Source organism: Chiloscyllium plagiosum, unplaced genomic scaffold (assembly GCF_037043375.1).
Source record: "Chiloscyllium plagiosum isolate Xiang-an unplaced genomic scaffold, Cpla_swu_hap1 HiC_scaffold_15, whole genome shotgun sequence".
NCBI lineage: Eukaryota > Metazoa > Chordata > Chondrichthyes > Orectolobiformes > Hemiscylliidae > Chiloscyllium > Chiloscyllium plagiosum.
The window spans coordinates 25,772,995-25,785,827 of NW_028270153.1; the positions used below are offsets into that span (position 1 = coordinate 25,772,995).

The window sequence follows — 12,833 nt, forward strand, 5'->3', positions numbered from 1 at the left end:
AAAAGGTAAAGTTGCCGTAGTCACCATCGGGCTGCTCTCTCATTAGAGAGAGATGACTGGTGATGGTTTAACCTGAGAGTCACCCTGCCTCAGATGAGGGGCAAAAGTATCAAAGGGAGACCTTCATGGTAACCTTAGACCAAACAGGAACTAAACCCATCCTGTCGGTGTCACTCTATCACAAACTAGCTATCTAACTCATTGAGTTATGAGCCCCAATGCAACAATGAATGAACGTCAGAATAGATGCTGAAAGCAAGGAATAGGCTGAGGAAATCACTCAAATTAAGGCTGCTTCTCTTTTCCCATTCTATAAAGCAAATGGCATTTGCAATGGTCACAAAAAGTACCAGAGCATGAATAAAGCTGGACAGGCAGTTCTCACATTCAGTGTCTAGATTAGAGTGGTGCTGGAAAAGCACAGCAGGTCAGGCAGCATCCGAGGAGCAGGAAAATTGACGTTTCGGGCATAAGCCCTTCATTAAGAATAGAGGCTAGGTGCCTGCAGAGTGGAGAGATACCTAGTTTTACCTAATTCTCACATTCAGCACTTTCTAAGCAATACAGTAGGCACATCTCATTACCTATTATAACTGAAACTGTTGTGACATGTCTGTTTTGAAAGCTGAGTCCACAAGCTAATTTTCTAAGACCATTTAGGCAGTAAGATCTTTCACTGTCAAAATGTGGGCTGAAAAGTGAACTCCTCGGTCACATCCTTCATCCACTCTCTAATTTCCAATATCTCAATAGTTTTGCCCAATTGTGTTGACTGTTTACAGGCAGGACTTGATAAGAAAGTGTGACCATATTTGTTCTGTCCTGTTTTGCTTGAAGGGTCATGTTGTCAACCTGATGCGAAGGTGTCTGCTCCTGGAAAAGCAGTGTTAATAGCATGGAGTTTTTTTTAAAAAAATAGACAAAAGAAGCATGAGTGAATGGAATCAGGCTCACACAGACCTAAAGTTTTTGTTTAGCTTTCAGCTGTTGAAGTTGCTGTCACTTTCCTGCTGCATAGGGCTTTAGTTTTCTCTCTTTTGCTAGATTCCTTCTGTCGGTGTTGGTTCTGCTGGACTGGAGGAGATAGCAAATGAGGGAAATCTGTTTTGTTGAATTTGCCTTTGCCAAGAGTGTGTTTATAGGATGCTGCTAAATTGGAACAGTTGATGAGTAGTAGTTAAATAATATATTATATTTTATTAAGTATTTTGATAGAGTTCAAGTTATGCCAAATCTTTTTTCGTTTTTTTTTTAACTGCGATGTAAGAATAAAGTGTGTTTTGCTTAAAGCCTAAAAGCTTGACCAATTGTATCACATCTGAAACACAGCACCTCACACGTGCTTTTAAATAAGATAAAAATTTGGGTCTAGGCTATCTCCTTGATCCGTTTGAGGGGGTTTAGTCTGGGAGAAAGTGAGGACTGCAGATGCTGGAGATTAGAGTCGAGAGGGAAAGCACTGTAGGTCAGGCAGCATCCAAGGAGCAGAAGAATCGACGTTTTGGGCATAAGCCCTTCTGGTCCAGTTCAAGAGAGTGAACTGTATCAGAAGAACAGCCTTGTAATTTTAACCAAGTCATTTTGAACAGGCCACATTTAATGAACTGTAAGTGACTAACCTAAAGGGTATGGGCCTCATTGGAACTGTAGCTCCTGAATTCAGAGTAAACATTTTGCTATCTTTCTCCATTCAATCGCTCAAACGATTCATATGGCAGTAAACCACCAAAACCTGCATTACTAATCAATTTAGCATTATGTTGAAGGGGTATCTTGTGGTTAGAATCCTCCTTTTGTTTCTATAGATGAATCACAACAGCCAGCAAAGGCCCCCATGATATCGAACAAGACAACATTTCCCAGCACTCTGCATCACATACTCCTTCCATAGCAAGGACTTTCCAAGGCTTGTACATCCAGGATGATTCAGGTAGGTGGGTACACTAACTGGCACAGGTCACAAGTGAATAACAACTGATGATGGCAACAGCAAGACAGCCAGTCCCTGCTGCAGAAATGATGAGCTTTTACCATTCTTCAGCTACAAAGCTTTGTAAAATCAACCTTATGTGGGCTTCCATTCAAGGAAACCTGTCACCTCAGCACCATTCATTTGAATTTAAAGCGTGTTTCATGCATCCTGCTGGTGGTAACTGGTGATATTCATTATTAATACCTTTGCAACCAGACAGGACAGCTTAACAGACATGTAGTACCTGCAAAAGCACCTCCAGTACACATGTTTTGGGACCAATTGGTGATTATTTTGTAATCCTACACACAGTTGCAATTGGGTTATGAGCTGCTATGAATAAGATGTCTTGTCTTTTTAACATACAATGCAACTGGTTACAGATCAGTCGAAAACATGAGGGAGCGTTCAGCAGCATGGCTACAGCAAGTTATTATGATGTGTGTCACCTCTCAGGTTGAAAATCTATTTTGTCAAACTATCATTTTGCCAAACTAGTAATCATTGATTAGCCACAAAGTGACAGCACCCTGCTAGTGATTACAGCACTGGACGGTGCCAGTGGCCAGAGTTAGATCTCAAGGCATCTTATATTTATTGCAGAAACATGTTTTTTTCAGTAACAGACTAGAGTTACCATTGTCAGCATTTATTGGCTCAGATTTACTGTCAGTTACAAACAAATCTTACGTGCTATTTAGTATCACTAATTTTTGGAATTCCCTCCCATTGTGGGTCAATCCAGAGCATTTGGATTGTAGAGCTTTGAGAAGGTATCTCACCACCACCTTCTCAAGGCAACTAGGAATGAGCAATAAATGCTGGCCAGCCAGCAACACCCACATCTCACAAATGAATAAATAAAAATCATCATCATCAGACTATCAATTGGAAAGGCTTTATCTTCCACCATTTTCTCTGGCTTCTCCTAAGAATTAATGCTTCATTCCCTCTGATTTCTTAGCTACATGCTGTCCCAAGTAAAAATCATCCAAAAACATGTTAGTTTTCATATATATGCTGGCAGTACCTCACCACCACCTTTCCCATCTTTCACCCAGAAATGAATTCATATATGCCAGCATTAAGACTGCCTTTATTCACTTTCAGAACAGCGCTTGACTTCAGCTTGCTTCAAATTATCTTGTTTTTTATCTCCAGAGTTGAATACTCCAATGACTTCCTGCCTGATCTTCCACATTCCATCTTCTGTAAACATGAGATCATCCAAAAATTTGCTGCCTAAGTCTTAGCTCACATGAAGTCCCATTTACCAATGATTCCTAAACTTACAGTTATATTGGCTTGTGGAGAAGTTGGATAAATAAGAGCAAATTCTTACACATGGAGACAACAGTTTCGACAGAATTTACAACAGAATAATGATAAATGCTGGTAGCTTCATCATTATTCTTACTGAAAAATTAGGCCATTAAATTATAAAATTGATTATGCCCGAATTTCTGTGGGAGTTTGGAGAATATTTTCAATGCTTCACTGGCGTTTCTGCTGAATTGGCAGTGGAGAATTGAGAGAACACCCACAGGAATTCAAGTCTGCGATGCCTTATTTTGAAACTACATTGATATTACTTCTTATACATTAATTCTCAGCACCAAATAATTGTAGTCATACACTAGATTTCAGGGTTGTGTAATGGTCTGTCTCTCAAAAAGAATTTATTATACAGGTTCGATTGCCTCTAAAATGAGGTGTTTACTCTTACCTGCATTCTTCATCACTCATAGATTTAAGACTTCATAGTCCTTTATTAAGAATTCAAGAAGTTAATGAAATAGGAGTAAGCTATTTAGATTCTTAAGTCTGCTCCACTATTCCTTTGTTAAATATTGGTTGATCTGTACCTTGACTTCATTTGCCTTCCTTTTCTTACAATCTATTGATGACACTGGTATGTGCTGAATGAACTTTTCCTGAATGCACAATTCTTTGAGTCTTTAACATGCTGACCCAAAACAAATTGATCCATTTGATAAAGCAATTTTGTTGACAATCATCCTGCTTATTAATCCCATATTTTAAAAAAAGTGTAACTGTATCAGTGTCGGATTTAAATGCATTTTTACAAAACATTTATGAAGTTGGATATATTCATGAATATAAGAATATTTATTGTGAAAGAAAAGGAGAGTTATACCTCAAACAAGTAGATTTAATAAATTACATTTTTGGGAGATTAATGGAGGGAATTCATTAACTTCAAAAGCTACAAATAATTGCTGAAGGAAAGTCCAGGGTTAATCGTCCTGAGAGAGAGAGTTATAGTGTACAAGTTAACTCTAATCACATTATAACTAGATGTACATATTGAAGAATTTGTAACAAATTCAGTAGATACCGAGCCATCTTAGGTCTCTGATTGTTCACCTTGCGTTTTAAGCTCTGTCAAATGTATATGCTAATACCCAATCTTTTCTTGATCATACAGTCGGACATTTAATCATCATAATTAAATTTTTCTCTCTATAGCCTTGGGTTGATGAAAGAAATAGTGCCTTCATTGATTGTGTTTTTTTTAATTAAAATGAGAACTTGTACTTCATTTATGGTGTTTAAAAATTCATTTTGTAAAGCAATTAAGTTGATGATGGCAGATAATGCCTATTTTCCATCTATGTTAGATGTTCAATGAATCTAAACATAAAATGAGAATGCACAAGTTGAGGGTTGACAATAATGATCATGCCCAGCAATAAAAGCAATTTCATGTCTTGTAATGTTGAATCTTAGAAAAATCCATATAACTTAATTATCTTGATACTTACACCTCCTTTGCAAACTACAGATAAAACTTAGTACACCACTCGAGATCAGATTAATTAAAGCTCCAAACAAGCATAAAAAAAGCCTTCTGTATGCATCTGTGATATTGTGCCTCATGTTTGTATTTCTTCAGTAGTTTACTGTAGTTAAGCATTGTGAAAAAAATTCAAAGCTTTTTATATTGCATTCATCAGAATATCTCCAAACATAGCAATAAAGAGGAACAATACTTTGTGCTGTATGAGAAGAGAATGCTGATTGGTAGGTGAGTGAATAAGGATGAAAAGGTTTGACAAAATGGGTCTTTGTTTCAGCAATACTCAGGTTCTGTACTAACAAATGATGGTGTATGCAAAATAATGTTGGAATTGCAAGACAAAAAAAAAACACATGAAAATATAAACTGCTCTAAGTGTAAAGATGGAGAAAGGGAATAAAATTGAGAAGGATACTTTGGCTTTAGCGATGACAGCATGATTCGTAGTAATGGTGCATGTTATTCAAACAATATCTGAACATTTCAAATCAGGAACTCCCCCACCACACTTTTATGTTGGTATGGTCTCTCTTCCTGACCGCTCATTCAAAAAGTTACTGTTTTAGCCAGGCCCAGCCTTCAATAAATCCCACTTACATGAACAGACAAGTCAGAATTACCAATATGTTGGCCATGTATGATCACAAGATGTAGATTTTACTTGTGTTTATTGCATTTACTATTAAAGTTGTGTATATTGAAATGTCACTGAGAAAACAAATTATGGGTAATTTTGATTCTGAAGGTGATTTATCAACCTCTCAGAAGACATGTATGTCAAGTTAACAGAGGCATGAAAGCAATAGAGAAAGGAATTGCAACCAAATGGGTTAAGTGTTAGTACATATTTCATATTTGTATTGTACATTTGTACCAGTGTCAGAATCCACACTTCATTTTAAGAATTCAAACTTTCCTAAGAGAATGAAACCAAAATGCAAGTAAATAAACTCTTCAATGTTTTCTTATCTGATGTCTAGTCTTAAATTAGAACGTATTTACTGTACAACTTAACATCAATGCAAAAAGTACCAACATGATAGGTATGGTGAAAACACAGGTTGAATTGAGCCAAGGTCCAACCTATGTTGGAGCAAATCCCTAAAAGCTAATGATTTGTGTCTCACTTGTCAGTTTGTAGCATGTCAATTGACTTAGTGCTAAATCTTCTCTTGTGCAGCTTAAGATGAAATTGCTTCAAATTAATACAAAAAGGGAGAAATATTATCTGGCAAGAGCATTTCAACTGGGTAAAGGTGAGGGTACAGCTGTAGGGAAAAACTAAGCAACAAGGCCACCTGGCATATTTACTGCGAGGCTAATATGACATTAACTATCAAACCAAAGAAAATTAGATTGATGAGCTACCCATCCTAATTTGTCACAAAAAGGGCAACCCACCCACATGCTGAATATTGGCTAAAATTATGAAACAGGACTGTCTTTTTAGTTCTTGCAACTTTGTGACAATGGCAACTGTAATGTCTTTGGCTTGACTTGTGAATCATTTAGTACATTCACGAGGAGAACAAGAAGAGATGCAGGACATGTCCCCTTCTTACCTTAGAGCAATCCTGAGGTAAAGGAACTAAGATTATGGCTAATTTTATTATCACTGACCAGGAGGCAATGGATCTTATTGGAACAGACTTCATTAATTCTACCTCCAATGGTCCTTATCGACTCACTTCACCAGCTTTTCTTGAGAATGTTCACTGTTGGGTTAGAATTTGCATGTATTTGTGAGACCTGCTTCTGTGAGCATCTTGGGTGTATAAAATCACAATGCAGTTTGCAAGGCAATGTGTAATTAAGGAAAAATAAGTGCCCCATTGCAATTTTAGCTCTGCTATTGTCCCCTTTCAAATAGACACAAAACAAAAATGAGTCGTCTTGTTAACAACATTGTGATGCTGTTGTGCATCACATTCTATTTCTCTTAAACATCAATGACATGAAATTAAGTAGCACAAAGGCTTTTTTTTGGCAAAGAGTATAATGCCAATTATTTGGCCATGCCACATCACCTCATACACACACCATTCTAGAATTATCTAACATCAGTAGTGCTGTAATTGTAAAAAAAAATCAAAGATTAAATGAAATCAAACAGCCTACCTTGTGTAGGATGTTATCTGTCAGACGTCACATCCACAAACTGGTTTGGTTGAAATTCGTTAGTAAATGTTGCTGTCTTCAAGATCTGCGAACGTTTGAAAATAAAATTCATTGCTAGAATGAATTTGTCAATGTTTTAGCATTGGGTTTCTGCCAAGTTCATAGTTTCAATATTGATTCAAAGGATAAATTTCCCCTTCATAATGTTAAATCAAAACCATCTTCAAAATTAATAGATTTATACAAACATACAATAAATTGTGTTATTTGAAGGCCTGATGACCTCTCAGTTTGCTTGACCCACCAGGGATGAATAACACTTGACTGATATAGTTTAGAACATCTACTGGTTTGCAGAGGAAAGAAGCAGCTTAATATTAATTAGCCTATTTCTGATTGTGCGACACATAGAGTCATAGAGTCGGAGAGATGTACAGCATGGAAACAGACCCTTCGGTCCAACACCTCCATGCCGACCAGATATACCAACCCAATCTAGTCCCACCTGCCAGCATCCAGCCCATATCCCACCAAACCCTTCCTATTCATATACCCATCCAAATGCCTCTTAAATGTTGCAACTGTACCAGCCTCCACCACTTCCTCTGGCAGCTCATTCCATACACGTGCCACCCTCTGCATGGAAACGTTGCCCCTTAGGTCTCTTTTATATCTTTCCCCTCTCACCCTAAACCTATGCCCTCTAGTTCTGGACTCCCCGACCCGAGGGAAAAGACTTTGCCTATTTACCCTATCTGAACTTGATAGGAATCATCTATGGCGTTCTCAATCATATGCAGAATACTCTGCTCTACCATTCAGTCACAGCTAATATGTTTCTCAAGTCCATTCTCCAGTCTTCTCCCTGTAACCTTTGAGTCCTTCCTAATCAAGAAACAATCTACCTCTGATTTAAATACACTCAATGACTTGGCCTCCACAGCCTTCTGCAGCAATGAGTTCCACAGATTAATCACAATCAGGCCAAAGAAACTCCTCCTCACCTCAGTTCTAAAGAGTCATCCCTTCACTCTGAGGCTGTGCCTTCACATCCTCGTCCCTCCTACTAATGGAGGCATCTTCTACATGTTCACTCTATCCAGGCCAGTAATGGATTTAAAGCACACAAAAATTATAGAAACCAAAATAAATAAATGGTGATGTAATCGTGAACTCCTCGTTGATATTGATAATTGATTTTTGAAGCAAATCAAATAAATTGGTAAGAGCCTAAGCTTTAACATTCATTTACTGATAGGATTTCAGAAATGTTGGATTTTTATATTGATGTCACATTATAGCAATTGGGTGTCTAAACTTACTCAGCCAACACATTTTCCACACAAATAGCTTATTGAACCAAAATGTTCTTATCAGGAATTTATCCTTCTTTTAACTAATCACAAATTATTCATGATAATGATTCTTCCATTTAAAACTGCTATATATAATTTACACTCTGTTAAACATTGCGACTGGGTGGGGGGATGACCTAGAGATATTATCACTGGACTGTTAATCCAGAGACCTAGGTAATGCTCTGGGACCTGGGGTAAAATCCTGCCATGGCAGATAGCAGAATTTAAATTCCATAAAAACCTGGAATTAAGAATCTAATGATGACCAAGAAACCACTGTCACTTGTTAGAGAAAATCTATCTGGTTCACTAATGCCCTTTAAGGAAGGAAACTGCTGTTCTAACCTGGTCTGGCCTACATGTAACCTCCACATCCACAGCAATATGGTGACTCTTAACTGTCCTCTAGGCAATTAGGGATGGACAATGAATGCTGACCAAGCCAGCGACGTCCTCATCCCGTGTATGATTTTTTTAAAAATCCCAAGTTAATTTGCTGTCAAGTACAACTTCTTACATTACATTGGTCCTGCCAAAGTACAAATATCCTCAGGATTGTTATACAAATGAACAATAGTAACAGGAACCACATAATTAATGTGTTAGAGTGCCTAGCCCAAATGAAAGGAACCTCCATATCAGAGTATGCGCAAAACCTTGTTTTGTAATATACAGAATTATACCTTTCCTGAAAGTTTACATTTCCCTTCTTTGTTCCTGCCATTTACTTGCCTTTTCTTCACCTCTGACAAACATTGTGATGTGTTCTGAGCCTCTCCAGAGGCCTTCTGTGTTTTAGTTTCCCTAATATGACATTTCCCTTTATTGTTCCTTCATGTTCCTTCACCTAGTCGCCAGATCTATTAGAGTATGGACCTGCTGCTAAGAGCAATTTTGTAAGTGGATTCACATCTGAGAAATCTAGCCATGCTATATTTTACCCTGTGATTAGAATTTGCAAGTCTTTGATCCAAGAACTCTGACCCAATTTGACGATTGGTGTTACTTACATGCATCCCAAAATATCCCTGAAATATAGGTCAATCTTGGTGAGGGATCATTGCATTAAACGCTTTCTGCATGAAAACAAGACATAACCAACTGCATTGCTTTCCACCTGACCAGAACATGTGCAAAGAAGGTAATTATTTTAGGCTGAGTTATTTTAATAATTAGAGATTTGAACATTTCATACTGTATTTCATGCATTTAGGTATTTGCAATATTTATCAATGCAAACTATCACAATAAAATCCCTTTAATCCCGAAAAATGAATCCTTTTGGAAGCTGCTGCTGTTCAAAGCTTTAGTTTCACTGTTCAGTGATATATGGTACATGTAACAACACACGAGGCAAACCCAAACAAGGTTATTTGATTTAAAGAAAATAGCACTTATTTCCCAAAATCTAGGGTACACAACCAAATTGCCTGAATTGATTTTAACTACACAATATTCTAAATAGCACTGGAGAAACTCAGGCAGCTCTGTTTTATTAGCAGTCAAGAGTGTGGTGCTGGAAAAGCACAGCAGATCATGCAGCATCCAAGAAGCAGGAAAATTGATGTTTTTGGCAAAAGCCTTTAATCAGGAATGTCATTTCTGATGAAGAGCTTTTGCTCGAAGCGTCGATTTTCCTGCTCCTCGGATGCTGCCTGACCTGCTGTGCTTTTCCAGCACCATCCTCTCGACTCTATTCTCCAGCATCTGCAGTTCTCACTTTCGCCTGTGTTATTAGCAGCCTATCAACAGAAATTAAAATCATTTCAAGATATTCTTATTTTTCCTCACAGGTGACCTTGGTCAATAACAGGAAAGGGGTGCTAAATGCTCAATGTACAATAGCTTCAGGTAGGAACAATGAACTGGCTGTGGCCCAGGTTATTTAGTAGGTTCCAGTGCTACTCTACCACCATTGTTTAGTAAGTAAAGTGCTTTTTCAGAACTGTAAATCATTCAATTTTCAGCCCTTTTATGCACAGTAAAACATTTTGAATGAAAGTACTTATTTTACAGGTTCGCATTCATCATCAGAAATAAATACTTTGTGCTGCACAAAGTAAAAGTTCCCAGACCCATAAATTCAATATCTTCCTGATGTGTCAATGAGAATATTACTCAAACGAATATTATGTTTATTTGGCAACTTGATTCAACTTAATAATTTGTTCTATATATTCTGCAGTTCAACAGAAAGGTGACAGTTTATGAACCCAGCAAAATAGAGTTCTGTGGGCTTCATTCACCATTTCTGGTGATGTCAAAATGCTGGCTTGACCCAATTACCCGATGAGAGTCTTTCCAGTAAATGGGATAGGCGCAAGCATAGGAAAGGCCTGCTCAGTGAGACTGGCTTGCTGCAATCAAGGCTGGGGGTAGTGACAAACCACCAGGGCAGTGACAAAAACAAGCCACGGAACAACTTCTGCAAGTTTGTTGCCAGTATTATAACGCAACTTGAATCCCATGGCATTAAAGGGGTAGTGACAGGGATACAGATTTGGTGGACAAGGAGCTGAGTGTAGAAGTCACTGGTTGTTTTTCACACCAGAATAAAGTATTCAACTGTATCCTGGATGGGTTGCTATAAAACCCACAACTCCACGTTTGCTGGGCCAATTCAGTGAGGTATGATGATCTGAATGAATTGTTTTCAAGGGTAAGCAGATTCAAGTGCTGTGGGAAAGTAGTGGTTAATTTGAGGTCTTTTGGAGCAGTCACAAAGGGCTTCTTTCTATCCTTTACAATTGCATAGCTAGAAATGCAAAAGCCTGTAACAAAATTATGGAAGCTTACTTGTTAATTTTTTGATATGTATGTGCATAGAATCCTGCCTTGCATGGATGTCCATCCTTGAGGTGACTTGGAAAGATTCAATAAAACAATAACTTCATGACTTGTAGCCTTCTTTTTAATAAGAGCCGCCATCCACAATCCAGGTGTTGCTTGCAGACAGTGCAGCCGTGTGGCAGTTTGTCTTGTGAAATGCAGGATACAAAGACTGGTCTCCCTCAACCACTCCCTCAATACAGATAGAGGAGTTATAAATGACATCCTGGGGTCATAATGGGTATGAACAGAATGCCTCAAGTATCATTGCACCTCTGTTTTACGTCTCTTCAGAGGTATAATGTTTGCATTCTGTATTTTCAGACACCAACAATAATGTTCATGCATGTTATTTTCAGCAATGACTCTTACACATTAATGCATAAAAATATGAAAAGCTATTCATAAAAAAACTGTAAAACAAAAAAAAATGTCAATGATTGCAGCATAACAAGTAATGTGGGTTTTGGCATGAGCTAGGTATTTTACCTGTTACGGTCATGTTTTATGTTTTCCCTCGTAACATAAGAAACTAGGCATGAATAACATAGTATTGATGAATTCAACAGATATTTATTACTACATAATAGTATATACAAATTTCACATTCACTGACACATCAGTGTCCGGGCTACAATCAGATCAGCCATGATCTTATTAAACAGCACAACAAGCTCAAGTCCTACTCCTTGTTTGGATGATCATATGTTTGTATGCTCTCAAGCTATTAGGTTAACAAGGAAGAACATGTTTTCAATGGCATGTCATGCTTTAAATGATCCCCATTAAGTTGGAGTCCATGATATTTATCCACTTAGGTCACGTATCATGAAATTGTGATGATGCCATCAGTGTGTCTCTGAAAAGATACACAGAAATGCTCTAACTCTTAAAAGTTATACTGGCATAATAACCATGAGACATAACATGGCAACTAAAATAGAAGGCAAAATGCACCAATGTTTACTGGTACATGTAAAGAAAAGATTCTGCAGAAGATCTTGACATTGATCTAACTTTATAGGCCAAATCCCAAGATTTCCATTTCAACGGAGGAACAACATGTCAGCAGCATTGCTCACCACCATCAGAAGTAAAGGGCAGCCATCTATTATGTATGCTGGCAATGAAAGCTTCTAAATGCCTGTGCTCATTAGGGGTTTGTGTGGCCTAGTGTATGGAAAGGTTGCTCCTCTCTGATGTAATGAGAAGAGTCTTGTGGTATAAACAAGATGCAGTTGAATCTTGGTAACTATTGACACACAGTGAGAATAAGCTTTACATTTATGACAACATGTATCAAGAGGATCTAGCCTTAGGTCTGTGTCCCACAAGATCCTTGCTTTCTTTCCCACTGACTACTCAGTCATTAGTCTTCGTGCACTCAGTTAAGTATTAACTTTTCATACAGAGGTTTATTAGGACTGAATTTTTGATAAACGTACAATACTAATATCTCAATCCAGTCTGTATACTCCTGTAGAACTGCCACATTTTAAATCGTGAAATTGATGTTGGGACAAATACTACATCTAATTGTTTTTCAGACCTCTGAGATTCATGCGCATCAGTGACTTCTGAAACCAAATGTCAATGCGTCAGGAAGGAGCTTCCAAAACCAGATGTTAATGTATCAGGATGGAGCTGATGATCTGATCAGCGTGTACGGAATTTCGGAGTGACACAGCAGATGCATGGAGCTTAGAATGTAAACAGATCTGAGCCTATGGCCTTT

General features: G+C 37.8%; 1 protein-coding gene and 1 pseudogene across 3 annotated transcripts in view; one reads left to right on the top strand and one right to left on the bottom strand.

The window, feature by feature from the left end:
- The window catches only part of LOC122560192 (disks large-associated protein 4-like), a 590,484-nt gene that overhangs the window by 452,694 nt on the left and 124,957 nt on the right, over window positions 1-12,833 (bottom strand). For all 3 annotated transcript variants that reach the window (XM_043710587.2, XM_043710586.2, XM_087994822.1), the window contains one exon: window positions 6,912-6,996. The gene's annotated coding sequence lies outside the window, so the exon portion shown is untranslated. The remainder of the gene's footprint in view (window positions 1-6,911; window positions 6,997-12,833) is intronic.
- Window positions 1-12,833, top strand: part of LOC148147633 (uncharacterized) — a 119,124-nt pseudogene that overhangs the window by 84,006 nt on the left and 22,285 nt on the right.